Genomic DNA, 16524 nt, shown 5'->3' with positions numbered 1-16524 from the left:
TCATATCTGTTGGGATAGTTGAGAGGTTCACATGAAATGACATGTGTGAAATACTGGGCTTATTATAAGTGCCCCATAGATGTGAGGGCTCTTCCCCACTACTCTGGGTCCCCAGATCTCTGTATCACCTTTCCCATGCCACATATTAAAGTATAACCACATAACTATGGATGCCACAAAAGTAGACACAGAGACACTTTTTTTTTTTTCCTTTTTAGAGTCCCACCTGCAGCATATGGAAGTTCCCAGGCTAGGGGTCAAATTGGAGCTGGAGCAGCCAGCCTGTGTCACAGCCACAGCAACACAGGATCTAAGCCATATTTGCAACCTACAGCACAGCTCATGGCAATGCCAGATCCTTAACATACTGAGCGAGACCAGGGATTGAACCTGCATCCTCATGGATACTAGTTGTGTTTGTAATCCACTGAGCCACAAAGGGAAATCCAGAGACACATTTTTTTAAAGAATGTATAACCATAATAAACACACCTGGCCCCCTTATACCTTACTGAGAATTATAATAGGGTTGTCAGGTAAAATACAGGGCATCCAGTTAAATATGGTTTTAATTTTAAGCATTTCCAAACTTGCATAGGATATCCTTAAACTAAAAAACTATTCATTGTTTATCTGAATTTTAACAGGCTGTCCTGTATTTTGATTCACTAATTCTGGCACCCTACCTGTGTGTGTATCTCATGGCTCTCATTCTGCCTTACCTGCTTGAGCAATATTAAGACCTCAAGGGCATTCATCAAATTAGGTTGCCTAATTTAGATCCCAAGTTATGGTGACTGTCCAGCATAATCTTCATCATTTAGACAACATTGGAAAGATATTAACAAGCTGCAGGCAAGTAGACACAAATATCTTTTTTTATGATATGTAGATTTTGCCAAAAGCAATACAATAGCAAAATGGAAACAGAGCAGCTAGAACTAGCTAAACCACGTTACCCCTTCATTCAGAGGCATCAATCTAAGTTAGGAAATTTAAAAGTTTTGTCCCAATAATGTGGAGATATACTTTTATGATATGTAGATTTGACAGCAGCAATATAAAAGCAAAATGAGAACACAGTGTCTAAAACCCATAGAATACTTGTTATTTCTCTATCTGGGAGCATCTGTTGCCAAAGAAGCCTTACCTTTGTTTGTATTAAGGATATTTCTTTGTATGTACTAACATAAGAAATAGGAGGAAAAAACTTCCCAAAGGACAGGTAAGATTAGTCCAAATAGTAGATACACTGTGTCCTTGTAAAATATCTGGTTTGTGGCTATTCATTGTTTAGAGAAAGGTGGTTCTTTGGAGAGGGGTAGAGGCAAATAGGCTTTTAGAAGGAGGTGCATTAGGAAAGTCTGAGATGATAGGCTAGATTCCATAATCTAGATTTTCTTGAGGCCTTTCCAAGTTTGCCACTTTCTTGTTTCTTTTGTCTATTGCTCTGTACTAACCACACTTCTCTTCCACATACAGACACACATGAAATAAAAATAAAAGCACCATTTATTATCTCTAAGAAATCCACATCACTTGGGCATATCTGGGGTTTGTTTTATACTCATCTGCATTGGCTGGGACTGCTATCAGCTGGAGGCTTGGCTAGGCTGGAACAACCAAGATAACTCACCCCAAGACTGATGTTTAGTAGCACTGTTGTTTGGGAGCTTGCCACAGGCTGTCCACTAGAAAGTTTTTATGTCCTCTACCCAGACACTCCAACTGCTTGAGTGTCTCACAGTGCAGTAACTGGACTCCAAGAGAAAAGTGTTCCCAGCAAGCAAAAGCTGTGCATCTCTTAAGATACAGACTTGCAAAACATGAAAGGTCACCTCCACCACATTCTGTTGGTAAAAGCAAGTCCAAAGGCAAGCCCACATTTTAGAATGGAATAGGTTTCACCTCTAGGTTCAGGCAAAAAAAAAAAAAAAGAAAAGAAGAAAGAAAAATGACCACAATCTTTAACTATCCATAGTTTATACTGTGGCCACAGATTTTTTTACATTCCTCCCACATAAAAATACACTTCCCCACATCCCAGGAACCACAAGGGTCTTATTCAATTGTAGCAACAAACTTAGGTTTAAAGTCCAACATCTTGGGAGTTCCTGGCATGGCTCAGTGGTTAATGAATCTGACTAGGAACCATGGGGTTGCAGGTTCAATCCCTGGCCTTGCTCAGTGGATTAAGGATCCGGCATTGCCGTGAGCTGTGGTGTAGGTCACAGATGTGGCTCGGATCCCGCATTGCTGTGGCTCTGGTGTAGGCCAGCGGCTATAGCTCTGATTCGACCCCTCGCCTGGGAACCTCCATATGCCACAGGTGTGGCCCTAGAAAAGGCAAAAAAAGACCAAAAAAAAAAAAAGGACAAAAAAAAGTCCAACATCTCGTTGTTCAATTATGTTGAAGAGTGTATGAGAGACCTTCTATCATGAAAGCAACAAAATTACAACCAACTGCTGAACAACCCTCAACAAAGTAGATGGCAATCAAAAACGATCCTACTCCAGAAGACAAAGAGGAGGAGGCCACATCAAGATGGTAGGAGGGGCGATTATTCGATATAAGCATCCCCATACCTGACACGTGGATAGGCCACAGACTGCAAAGTAACTATATCAGAGAGGCTTGCTCACAGGAGTGAGAGTTCCAAACCCTATGTCAGGTTCCCACGCCAAGGGATATAGCATTGGGAGGAGGATCCCTGGAGCCTTTGGCATTGCGGGCCAGCTGGGCTTGTGTGCAGGAGTTTCATGGGCCTGGGGGAGATGAAGACTAGACTCTTGAGGGGCATGCATAGGGTTTCATATGCACTGGGTCCTAGGGCAAAGCAGAGAATCCATAGGAATCTGGGTCAAACCTGCCTGCAGTCCTTGGAGGACCACTTGGGTAAACAGGGGGTGACTACAGCTCATTGTGGGGGGAGGATATTGGAGGCAAAGGTCTCAAGAATAATCATGAGTGTGAACTCCTCTAGAGGTGGCCATTTTGGAAAAATCTGGCCCCGCCCATCAATGTTGAAAAGTCCCAGGTGAAACTACAAACTGGGTGGGAACAGAGCCCCACCCATCAGCAAACAGGCTGCCTAAAGACCCCCCCGCCAGGCAAACAGCTAACCTCTAATCACACCCAGAGACAAAGCTCCACCCACCAGAGGGATAAGAATCATCTCCACCTACCAATGGGCAGGCACCAGTCCTCCTATCAGGATGCCTACAACAAGCCCCTGTACCAACTTCAGCCACAAGACGGGCAGACATCAGAAGCAAGAGAGGCTACAACCCTATTATCTGCAAAAAAGGAGACCACACCAAAAATCTATCCAAAATGAAAAGGCAGAGAATTATGAATCAGATAAGGGAACAAGAAAAAAACCCAGAAAAAGAGCTAAGTGATCTGGAGATTACCAACCTCCATGAAAGACTTTAGACTATGATAGTAAAGATGATTCAAGATCTTGGAAATAAATTATGAGAAACATTGAGCAAAGAAATAGAAGATTTAAATATTAAGCAAGCAGAGATGCAAAATACACTAACCAAAATAAATTCACTAGAAGGAACCATCAGCAGAATAGTGGAGTCAAAAGAATAAGTGAGATGGAAGGCAGACTGATGGAAATCACTGACACAGAAGAGAAAACAGAAATAAAATTGAAAAGGCTACAACTAGAAACAAAAATATTACAAATGACAAGACTTACCAGTAAAGGCATATATAGTAAAGGTAGGAAGTCATCCACACACAAATATGCTACTAAAATCAGAAATCATGTGAAGAGGAGGGTACAAATGCAGGACAATGGTGATGCACGTGCAATAAAGAGACCAACAACTTAAAACAATCGTATGTGTGTGTATACTCCTATATCAAAACTTCAAGGTAACTGCAAATCAACAATCTACAACAGATACAAACACAAATAAGAAAAAGCAATCCAAACACACACTGAACCTAGTCATTAAACCACAAAAGAAAAGGACAAGAGAAGAATGGAAGAAAAAGGGAACAAAAGCAAATCCAATACAATTAATAAAATGGCAATAAGAACATACATATCATTAATTACCTCAAATGTAAATGGACTAAATGCCCCAACCAAAAGACATAGGCTGGCTGAATGAGTACAAAAACAAGACCTATATAAGCTGTCTTCAAGAGACCCACTTCAATTCTAGGGACATATAAATTGAAAGTGAGAGGATACATGAAAATATTCCATGCAAACAGGGATCAAAAGAAAGCTGGAGTAGCAATACTCATAAAATACAAGATAGACCTTAAAATAAAGAATGCTGTAGGAGACAAAGAAGGACATTACATAATGATCAAAGGATCAATTCAAAAAGATATAAAAGTTGTAAATAAATATATAAATATATGTGTGTATATGTGTGTAAATATATATGTTGTAAATGTAAATAACTCAACATAGGATCACTTCAATATGTAAGGCAACTGCTAACAACCTTAAAAGGAGAACTTGCCAATAACACAATAATAGGGGACTTCAACACCCCACTTACAGCAATGGACAGATCATCCAAACAGAAAGTCAACACAGGCCTTAAATGATGCATTAGACCAGATGGATTTATTAGATATTTATAGAACATTCCATCCAAAAGCAGCAGAATATACATTCTTCTTGAGTGTACACAGAATGTTCTCTAGATTTGATCACATTCTGGGTCACAAATCAAGCCTTGGTATATTTAATAAAATTGAAATCATATCAAGCATCTTTTCTGACCACAACATTATATGATTGGAAATAAACAAGAAAAAATACTGCAAAAAGTACAAACACATGGAGGCTAAGTAACATGCTACTAAACAACCAATGGATCACTGAAGAAATCAAAGAGGAAATTTAAAAATACCTAGAAGCAAGCAACAACAAAGACACAACAATCCAAAACCTATGGGATGCAGAGGCAAAACCAGTCCTAAGAGGGAAGTGTATAGCAATACAAGCCTACCACAAGAAACAGTAAAAGCTCAAAAAAAAAAAAAACTTTACACCTAAAGAAACAAGAGAGAGAAGAACCGACAAAACCCAATGTTTGCAGAAGGAAAGAAATCATAAAGATCTGAGTAAAACTAAATGAAATAGAAATGAAGAAAATCATAGAAAAGATCAATGAAACTGAAAACTTGTTCTTGGAAAAGATCTATAAAACTGATAGACCCTTAACCAGACTCAACAAGAAAAAAAGAATTCAAATCAGTAAAATTAAAAATGAAAAGGAGAAGTTACAATGGACATCACAGAAGTACAAAGGATTGTAAGAGACTACTATAGGCAACTATATGCCAATAAATGGACAACCTAGAAGACATGGACAAATTCCTAGAAAAGTGCAGTCTTCCAATACTAAAGTGAGATGAAATAGAAAAGATGAACGGACCAATCACAAGTACTGAAATTGAAACTGTGATTTAAAAACTTCCAAAAAACAAAAAGTCCAGAACCAGATGGATTCACATGCAAATTCTATCAAAAATTTAAAGAAGAGTTAATACCTGAAACTTTTCCAAGATTTGCATAGGAAGGAACATTCCCAGATTCATTTAATGAGGCCTCTGTCACCCTAATACCAAAACCAGACAAAGATACCACAAAAAAGAAAACTACAGGCCAATGTCACTGATGAACATAGATGCAAATATCCTCAACAAAACACTTGGCAACTGACCCCAGCAATACATTAAAAGTATTGTACACCATGATCAAGTCAGATTTATCCCAGGGATTCAAGGATTTTTCAGTATCCACAAATCAATCAGTGTGATATACCACATTAACAAACTCAAGAATAAAAACCATATGATCCTCTCAATTGTGCAAGAAAAGCTTTTGACAAAATCCAACACTTGGAGTTCCCATGATGGCTCAGTGGAAATGAATCCAACTAGTATCCATGAGGACATGGGTTTGATCCCTGGCCTTGCTCATCAGGTTAAGGATCTGGCATTGCTGTGAGCTGGGTGTAGGTTGCAGACACAGCTCAGATCCCATGTTGCTATGGCCATGTGTGGTATAGGGCAGCAGTTGCAGCTCTGATTCGACTCTTAGCCTGGGAACTTCCATATGCCATGGGTGCAGCCCTAAAAAGCAAAAAAGTTAAAAAAAAAATCATCCGTTTCTGATAAAAATCCCTCTGGGCATAGAGAGAACCTACTTCAACATAATAAAGGCTATATATGACAAACCACAGCTAACATCATTCTCAATGGTGAAAAGCTGAAAAAAGTCCTACTAAGATCAGGAACAAGACAAGGATGTCCACTCTCACCATTACTATTCAAAGTAGTTTTGGAAGTCCTAGCCACACCAATCAGGAGAGAAAAAGAAATAAAAAGAATCCAAATTGGAAAGGAAGAAGTAAAGCTATCACTGTTTGCAGATGACATGATACTATACTTAGAAAATCTTAAAGATGCTACCAGAAAACTGTTAGAGCTCATCAATGAACTTGGTAAAGTCACAGGATACAAAGTTAATACACAGAAATCAATGGCATTTCTACATACTAACAATGAAAGATCAGAAAGAGAAATTAGGGAAACAATCCCATTTACCATCTCATTGAAAAGAATAAAATACCTCAGAATAAACCTACCTAAAGAAACAAATGAACTATACTCTGAAAACTAGAAGAGGATGTTGAAAGAAATCAAAATGACACAAACAGGAGTTCCTGTAGTTGCTCAGTGATTAGTGAATCCAACTAGTAACCATGAGGTTGTGGGTTCAATCCCTGGTCTCGCTCAGTGGGTTAAGGATCTGGCATTGACATGAGCTGTGGTGTAGGTCGCAGATGAGGCTCGGATCCCATGTTGCTGTGGCTGTGGCATAGGCCAGCAGCTGTAGCTCCAATTGGACCCCTATCCTGGGAAACTCCATGTGTCACGGGTGCACCCCTAAAAAGACAAAAAAGAAAAAAATCAAAAAGGAAATTAAAAAAACACCTTGAGACAACTGACAATGAAAACACAACCATACAAAAATGTATGGGATGCTACAAAACATTTCTTAGAGGGAAGTTCATTAGTGATACAGGCCTTCCTCAAAAAAAGAAGAAAAATCTCAAATAAACAAGCTAACCTATCACCTAAAAGAATTAGAAAAAGAAGAACAAAGCCTAAAGCCAGCAGAAAGAAGAAAATAATAAAGAATAGAAATAGAAACTATTTTCTCCAAATAAGTCAGAAAGACAAAGACAAATACCATATGATTTCACTTATAACTGGAATCTAATATACAGCACAAATGAACATTTCCACAGAAAAGAAAATCATGGACCTGGAGAATAGACTTGTGGCTGCCCAGGGGGAGGGTAGTGGGAGGGATCAAGACCTTGGGGTTATAGGATACAACTTGGAATGGATTTACAATGAGATCCTGCTGAGTAGCATTGAGAACTATGTCTAGATACTTATATTAACAGAATGAAGGGTGGAAAAAAATGTATACATGTAAGTGTATCTTGGCCCCCATGCTGTACAGCAGAAAAATAAATTAATTAATTAAAAAATAAATAAAAACAAAAAAATAAATAGAGTTTTTTTTTTAAATGATACAAACAGATAGAAAGATATACTATGCTCTTGGATTGGAAGAATCAATATTGTCAAAATGACTATACTACCCAACGAAATCCCCAGATTCAGTGCAATCCCTACCAAATTACCAATGGCATTTTTCGCAGAACTAGAACAAAATATTTTAAAATTTGGAAGCACAAAAGATCCAGAATATCAAAGGCCATCCTTAGAAATAAAAATGGAACTGCATGAATCAGGCTCTCAGACTTCAGACTATACTACAAAGCTCCATCCATCAAAACAGTGTGTTACTAGGACAAAAACAGAAATATGGATTAGTGGAACAGGATAGAAAGCCCAGAATTAAACCCACACACCTATCATCAACTAATCTATTATAAAGGAAGCAAGAATATACAATGGAAAAAAGTTCCTTCAATAAGTGGTGCTGATAAAATTGGACATCTACATTAAAAGAATGAAATTAGAACACTTCCTAACACCATACACAAAAATAAACTCAAAATGGATTAAAGGCCTAAATATAAGACCAGATACTATAAAACTCTTAGAGGAAAACAGGTCGACCATTCTCTGACATAAACCCCAGCAATATCTTCTAAGATCCACCTCCTAGTGTAATGACAGTAAAAATAAAACTAAAGAAGTGGGATTTAATTAAACTTAAAAGTTTCTGCACAGGAAAGGAAACAAAAATATAACACACAGAAATGGAGAAAATATTTGCAAATGAAGAGACTGAAGAGATTAATCTCAAGATACATAAAAAACTGCAGCTCAATACCAGAAAAGCAAACAACCCCATCAAAAAACGGCAGAACATCTATACAGACAATTCTCTAAGACATACAGATGGCCAAAAAACACATGAAAAGATGTTCAACATCACTAATTATTAGAGAAAAGCAAATCAAATCTACTATGAGTTACCACCTTACATTGGCCAGAATGGCCATTATCAAAAAGTCCACAAATAGTAAAGCTGGAGAGGGTGTGGAGAAAAGGGAACCCTTCATAATGTTGGTGGGAATGTAAATTGGTGCAACTACTATGGAGAACAGTATAGATTCCTCAAAAAAACTGAAAATAGCATTACTATTTGATCCAGAGGAAACTATGACTCAAAAAGATACATTTACCCCAATGTTCACTGTAGCACTATACACAATAACCAAGACATGGAAGCAATACAAATGTCCATCATCAGAGGGGTGGATAAAAAAGATGTGGTACATATATACACAATGGAATATTACTCAGCCTTAAAAAGGAATGAAATAATGGCATTTGCAGAAACATGGATGGACCTAGAAATTATCACGCTGAGTGAAGTTTGACAGTGAGACATAAATGTCAATATGCTATCACTTATATCTGGAATCTAATAAAAGGATACAATGAACTTATTTGCAGAACAGAAACTGACTCAGACTTTGAAAACATTATGGTTACCAAAGGAGACAGGTTGTGGGGGAGGGATGGACTGGCAGTTTGGAATGGAAAGGTTGTAAAGTTGGGTTGTGATGATTGTACAACTATAAATATAATAATAGAGTTCTTTTTTTAAAAAAGATTGTATGAGAAACTTACCCTGATGTGACATTCTTTAGGGATAAGTCCTTTAGTAAGTTTCTTCTTGATTTGATCACCTAGGAATTAAAGAGACACAGCCTAGAATGCAATGATGGAACAAGCATAGGACAATTACTATAGAAACTCATGTTTACAAAGGGAGGAAATATGATGCATATAAACATCAGTGTTCCATAAAGATTCTGAAATCCAACTGGGCATATGTCACAACTTCCCCTGCTTTGGGGGCAAAGATCTCTTTTGATTAGGACATGGTTTTGCTCCCTCAGGTCTTAGCTTTGTTGTCTGGGCGCTTGATTCTACCTATCTGAGTCACTTATCCTGTACTGACTATATAATCTTTTTTTTTTTCTTTTTGCATTTTCTAGGGACGCTCCCTCAACATATGGAGATTCCCAGGCTAGGGGTCCAATTGGAGCTGTAGCTGCCGCCCTACGCCAGAGCCACAGCAACTTGGGATCCAAGCCAGATCTCCAACCCACCAAGCAAGGCCAGGGATTGAACCTGCAACCCATGTTTCCCAGTTGGACCTGTCAACCACTGAGCTACGATGGGAACTCCCTGACTATATAATCTTATTTTATGTATTCTCGATGCTTCAACATTTGGGCCCCTCCCAAGGCTAGCTAATTTCTAGAGATAGAAAACGCCTCCCTTAAGAGTACACTTTGATATCAGCCAACACAGAACCTACACCCCCACTGTTTGTTTTTTCAATCAAACTCTCATATACTAGGCCAATGATTCCTCTGTCTTAAATCACCCCAGGGCGAGATGCTTTAGAACTGGGGACCATTCCTATAGCCCAGAACCCACTTGAAATTATTCAAATGATTCAATCCTAAACTTAGCATATTCTACCCTGCCTCACCCAATCTTCCCTACAGAAACCCCAATAAAGTCTCTGGATCATGCTCTCCCCTCTCTGCCTCCTAACCATCCCTGGTCCTTCCCCATAAGGCCCTGCATGGATGGCATGCCTTCAGCTTTTAGGAATTTATGAGTATAAACTTCTTCATTCATGACAGTCATTTCTATGTCTGCCATCTTACCTTATCTAATCGAAACACACCCTGAGTACATTTTACTATATTTCCTTCTGTAAGTAATGGTCCATGTGTACAGGAGCTTTTTCAGGCTGCTTCCTTTCTAAAGAAGATTGTGGGTATGGAAGCCTCCTCATTTTCTACTGGAATTTAACCATGAAGGAGATCTACTACAAGCATGAGGAAGAGGGGATTTATTACAGTAATTAGTAATAAATTCCATGGTTGTGGAAAGAGCTGAATCAGTTAAGGTCTAGAAGGAAAAGGTGGATGATCATGGGTGTTCTAGAGAAAAGGAGCAGGTAGACAAGCAGAGTCCTTGCTAAATAGCACCAAGGTGCACCAGAAAGAGGATCTGGGAAAGACATCTATGGAAAACTGCTGCTTTTGTGTGGATATTTCCTTTGGGGGACTGCAAACAACTGTCTGATGATGGCCAAGGAGGACTACTGGATAGCAGAGCTAGAATCTCGAAGGGACGTAGAGCAGATGAGCAAAAGGATCCAATGGAAGCCATTGGGCATGTCTACATTTGACTTTCAGCAACTCTTCACCACACTTGACTCTACCTCAGACGTTTAATTTCTCTCTTTTACTGAGGACATCAGATGACAGAAGACCGTGTCTCCCTTCTCTAACATTTTGTGGACAAACTTGATTAATAGTGTCTGAATCATTCTCATTCTCCTGGCATTTCCACCCCCACCTTTGCTCTGTGGCCCCAAAGAGAAAATTTAATTGATGGGACTGTAATACAGTTAAATCTTGACCTTCCCTTGAGCTCATTCCTCCTTTCCCCCTTCCTTACTCCCTCCCTCTCTTCTTGCCTTCCTGCTTTCTATCCTCTCTTTATGCAAGTCCTATGCATTGAGTACCTGTGATGAACTTAACACTGAGCTGGCTGCTGGGGCAGGCCACAGCATGAGCAGTTGAGTAAAGATGTGGCTTTATCTGTGCCTGCTTACCATATGCATTCATCTAACAGCTGTAATTTGAGGTGAAATTTGAAGGACTTTGTGCTGCGGTCAGGGAGGCACCCAGCTCATTCTCTAGCAGAGGATAGGAGACATACTTACTGAGAGGCAAAGCAGATACTGAATAGGCCAGGAAGGAGCTCAAGACAAACCACCCAAAGGTTGAAAAAAATAAATTCAGATTATGAGAGTATTTTATATTTTGATGTTTTACTAAGAATTTTGGCCTTATTCTAGGCCTAATGGCAAATTGCTAAAGACTTTTGAGCTGGAGAAAGCTATGGAGAGAGCTTAGTTTTAGGGAAGTGTATCAAGCAATGCTGTAGAGGATAAGGAGATAAAGATGACTCGAGTTAGGGCTGGGGAAAAGAGAGCTGTTACTGGTCATGTATTAAATGAATCTTCTTGCAGCTGGAACCTCAGTTTTATGTGTTGCCTGGGGGTGGCTGCAGGAATCTTTGAGTTTTCACAGCTGTGGGCATATGGGGTATGGTGGAAGGGTTGTTCCATCTTATTGGTGGAAATGGAATGTCGAGATTGTAGGGCCAGGATTTAAGGCCTTCTGGAAGACAGGGTATTTGCAAGACTCAGGATTTCATATCATACAAGACAAGTTCTCTTGGTCACACAAGGGCAGTAAACTATTCTCTTAGCCATGTCCTCTCTGACAAATGAAACCTCTTTTGCTACCAGATCAATACTCACTGAGATAAAGAATTTTGAGAGAGAATTTTTAACTCAGTGGAGCATATTTCCTATAAATCATATTTATTTTATATCCATTTATTCACAAATATTGGTTAAATGTGTGCTGTGGCACCATGATAGGTGGCACATTAATGGTGGCAGATATGGGAGTGTGTCTGTCCTTTCTCTTATAAAATGATGGTGGAGTTCCTGTTGTGGCTCAGTGGGTTAAGAAACTATCAAAGTGTCCATGAGGATGCAGGTTCAATCCCTGGCCTCACTCAGGATAAGGATCTGGCATTGCCACAGGCTGCAGCATAGGTCACAGCTGTGACTCAGATCTGGCATTATAGTAGAGGTGGCATAGGCTGGCAGCTGCGGCTCTGACTTGACCCCTAGCCCAGGAACTTAGATATGCCACAGGCTATCGGCCCTAAAAAAATAATAAAATAAAATGATGGTGATAGTGGATGACAGTGCTTTGTTTTTCTTTTCTTTCCTTTCCTGTTCTTTCCTTTTTATAATAAATAAATAACATCCTTACTTGTCAAAGTAAAATATTAGCAACTTTATGTTAATACTCCACCTTCCTTCCTGGCCCATGACTCTCAGGGTAGAAATCATTGCTTCCTGACAGAGGCTGCACATTGATTTTATCCTGCTTGAATGTTTATTATGGACTTATAAAAACAACGATGATATTCCTATCGAGTTTCTGCACGACAGGAATAAGAAAGGGGTCTAATATGTAGCTATTTAATATGCAGAATCATGATCCAAGACTTTCCAAGAAAACTGCCAGTGCCTTAGAGAGATGGATTTTGAAAGTGACTGGTGAGGAAGATGGGGCCTGACGGCATGGCTCAGACCACAGCTACACACTGGGTCTGAGCTGGGCAACCTACTCCAAGAGTAACACTGACCAAGGGAGCCCAGGAAAGGGTGGCCAGGGTGTGGAAGCCTTGGTTTAGAATAGGAAAGAACTGGAAGACTCTTGTTTCATGAAAGAAGAGATGGCTTGAGGCGAAGGGCAGAGTAGCCTAAGAATGCTCATTTGAAAAAAATAATGTTATACTGTTGTATTATAAAGAATTTGAATTTTTTGTGGGTCCTGCCGGGGGGAAGAACTAGGGACAGTAGGTGGATACCATAAGAAATATTATTTGTATAACTGTCAGGAAAAAAAAAAATCCCTCCAGTATTATCATTTACCTGAAATAGGATATACAGTTGCCTTGTCTACAGCCTCATTCAATGTATAGCTCTGTGAGGTCAAGACCTCATCTTGGAGCTTTGGATAGATCCCCCAAGCCAGCAGTCTGTATAATGCCAGCTCCTAGTAGGAGATGAGTCAATGTATAATCAATTGAATTAAATGGATTCACTGCTTTGGTGTTGATTTGGGTCCAGGAGGGAAGTTTCTTATACATATCTTTTGGGGCTCACTCACTACAGGTGATATGCAAATAAGGATTGTCCAGCATGCTAAAATATTAATTTACATTCCCTTTGGTACATAACTTCTTGAGACTAAAAATAGCACTCTGCCTCAGTTTCTCCACATGTACAAAAGAAATCTCCAGGAGTCCATAAACCTAAATGATGTATACTTGGAGATATATAAAGATACAATGTTTTAAGATATTATTCTTTCTACCACTTTTTGACACTGATTGATGGTGAATGAGGCTCAATTGAGCTGTGCAGAAATAGCATAAAGGAAGGATATAAGGCTGTTTGTCAGGGTAAGGAAAGGTTTCATAGAGGAGATGGTATTTGTGCTGAATTTGCTGGGTAGGCGAGAGGGAGAGGGTTGAGTCAGAAGGTGGAGAGCATGGATAGAGCCAACCTGGAAGTGTTAGAGACAAGATGGCTTGGGGAAGTCAAAGATGTAATTAAATATGATATAAGCACAAATGTTGAGAGAGAAGGGGTTTATAAGACAAAGCTAAACAAACAGATGAGGGGACATAATAGTCATATACGGCAGATAAGGTGTCAGGGACATCTTGTGGGTAACTGGGCTTCTTCTCAGGTTGGTCTATTTTGTGGACCGAGGAGGCTTCTAATGATGTTACTTTCCCTTAACCCATACCTGCTTGGATAATTTTGAAAATTTGATCCAAAGAGGCTGCCATACAATGACTCAGATTTCTGTTGCACTGTCTACCACTGGGGAGTTGTAGCACTGGTAATCACATTAGAAAAAGATCCTTATTATCTGCTTTGAAATAAATATCTTCTCTTCTCCCTTGTCCTATACCAGTTTCTCATTTTGTTGACAATAAGGCTCACATGTTTGACAAATGAGAAGGTAAGCTGCCTTCAGACTAACAACAGAGGTGGTTTTTTTAATTATTGTTTTATTAAAAAATAAGCTTGGCTTCTGCAAATCTTCCTATTTCCTAGATCTACGACATGTGGGCTTCCACTGTAAAGAATAAACCTTCAAAATTGCCCTTCCCCTGCTGACCTCTTAAAGTCAAGACTATTTTGTTATGTGAGAATAATGTTTTGATAAATAGTTTTAAAAGCAAAGTTCCCTTCACCTCGTATTCATCAGCAGGTATTAAGACTTCCCTGAAAATTGACATCAGAAAGTAGGATGATTGTCCTAGGGCCACCAACAGAAAAGGCTTAAGGAACCCAAATGGTTTTAATAAGATAATTAGAAGCCACAGCCTAAGTTGAGGATTAAGACTTCTCTTTTTTGTCTTTCTCAGTAGAAAGCACAAGAGAAATAATGATTCTTAAAGCCATCAGAGCAAAATAAAATTGTCCAGAAGGGATGGAAGTATATGTCTGTGTGTGGGTGGGATGGTGGGGCTGGGGCAGGCCAAGCGGAAAATTTGCAATTGTTTGCATGATAAATACATCCAGCTTGCCTCTCCTTCTCACAGCAGTTGGAATGTAGGGCTGGCTGCTCCTGGTCAGAGGGGAGATGGTTTGGAATCTTGATAAAGCAGAAGTGAAGAAGGAGTCACCCCCCACCTTCCACCAACCATGCCTGTGCCCTGCCAAGCACAGGGCATATTAAATGACCTTGCAGATAAGTTATGGCTCCTGTCCTCCTTTACCCATCACCACTGGCCCAGGTCTGGGTGCTCCTCCCCTCATCTGTGAGGCCCTGCTGCCTCCTGGGAAAGCCATCCTGACTGTCAGCAGCCTCTTAGGCTAATGTGTTCCTACACATAGTGATGTGGTCCCCGAGCATCCTCAAGCATTGTCCATCAGCTTTCCTATCCTTTGTCTCCTGATCCTTTTCTTCCCTTCTCATCTCCTCCTTGCAATGGTGACTCTAAATAATTTCAAATAAATATGACCCTACAGAGCAGGCTGCTGTTAACTGTGAAAAGACTGGTTACAAATACTAGTTATTGAACAACCGGTACTACTAGGGTTTATTCAGCACACAATAAGCACACATGGTACTGAATGCTATCAAACAGTGTCTCATTTTCACCTCATAAGAAACATGAGAGAATACAAGTTCTTATAGCCAATATAGTTAGTAGCTGAGGAAACATAAAGGCTAGATAACACGTGTGAGGTCACACTATTAGTGAGTGGCAAAGCCAGGTTTTGGATATCAACACTCTTGATAAGGACAGTGAATGGGTTACAATCCAGCCTTCCCATTGATTGCTTACCCACATGAGCAGAAAATCCAGGATGCTTCTTCAGTACACTCTAACCAGTGTAATCTGATTTTCTGAATTTAACTTCTGTGACTCTTGATGAAAAGAGTCTGATTTTCTGAATTTAACTTCTGTGACTCTTGATGAAAAGAATCAGAGAGTTGCCCCTGGAGCTTATCCAACCAGGGAGGTTCCCCAAAGCCCATGCACCTGTGAGCATGGCATTTGGAAACTTACTGGGGGCTGCCCCTGCCTCCCAGGAAATCTTCTCATGGGCTGGGTAAACACTCTGAGTTTCCTCATGGAAACGATATTTTCCTCAAGCAGCTGTGATAGTGCTAAATGAAATCTTGTATGTCAAAGCTAGTATGAAACCTGTCACAAAGGATGTGCCTGGAAAATATAAATGCCTGCCCTCATTCCCTTTCTGTTAAGTGCAGACTAGGGCCAGGCAGGACCACGGACAGCAGCAGCCTCATGGAACATGTTCCTGTAAAATATTTCCTGATGGCAGGGTCAGGCTGAATATCCTCTTCCTAGAGCCTGTCTGGGAGGCAGCAGCATGAAATACAGTGATCATGATGTTGGGGTAAGAAACCTAGGATGGAGGTGACCTGGAGCAAGTCACTTAATTGTTTTCAGTTCATTGATTCAGTCACCTTTCAGACCTTGCCCCTGTGGGTGTTCAGAAAGTTATGTGGGACGACACAGGAGAAGCAGCTGGTATGATGCCTGACTGAGAGGAAAGGGTTAATGTGTGCATACTCTCTCTGTATTTCTTTTCATGGGCAGTTTCACGCCTTTGCAAGGGGTTGATCTCTGGCCCCTAAGGATTGGGGAAATGAATAAAATGAGCATTGACTTTCTTCAGATCCAGGACTCTGTCCAGGTGAAAGACACATGGCCCTGAGGTGAGCACCGCCCTACGGCATGGAGGAAGCAGCATGAAAGATGAGCCTTCCCTCTCTCCACACTGGGTCAGGGAGGCAGAAAATCACGCTCACCAG

At 40.0% G+C, this 16524-nt stretch overlaps 1 long non-coding RNA gene across 7 annotated transcripts in view; it reads right to left on the bottom strand.

Moving 5' to 3' along the window:
- The window catches only part of LOC102160043 (uncharacterized), a 730195-nt gene that overhangs the window by 159493 nt on the left and 554178 nt on the right, over window positions 1–16524 (bottom strand). For 4 of the 7 annotated variants that reach the window (XR_014827492.1, XR_014827487.1, XR_014827488.1 and 1 more), the window contains one exon: window positions 9170–9228. The exons of 2 other annotated variants lie outside the window; for them this stretch is intronic. This is a non-coding gene — a long non-coding RNA (uncharacterized LOC102160043). Of the gene's footprint in view, window positions 1–9168; window positions 9229–16524 lie in introns of those variants that run through there. One more of the 7 variants, XR_014827486.1, reaches the window with a different exon arrangement.

This window comes from Sus scrofa, chromosome 14 (genome assembly GCF_054392235.1).
Source record: "Sus scrofa isolate SSC_HxYL_T2T_F1_AM1 chromosome 14, Sscrofa_HxYL_maternal_Yorkshire_Landrace_v2.0, whole genome shotgun sequence".
NCBI classification, from domain to species: Eukaryota; Metazoa; Chordata; class Mammalia; order Artiodactyla; family Suidae; genus Sus; species Sus scrofa.
Note: the sequence above shows the minus strand (reverse complement) of the source record. Positions and strands in the feature narration are given on the sequence as shown.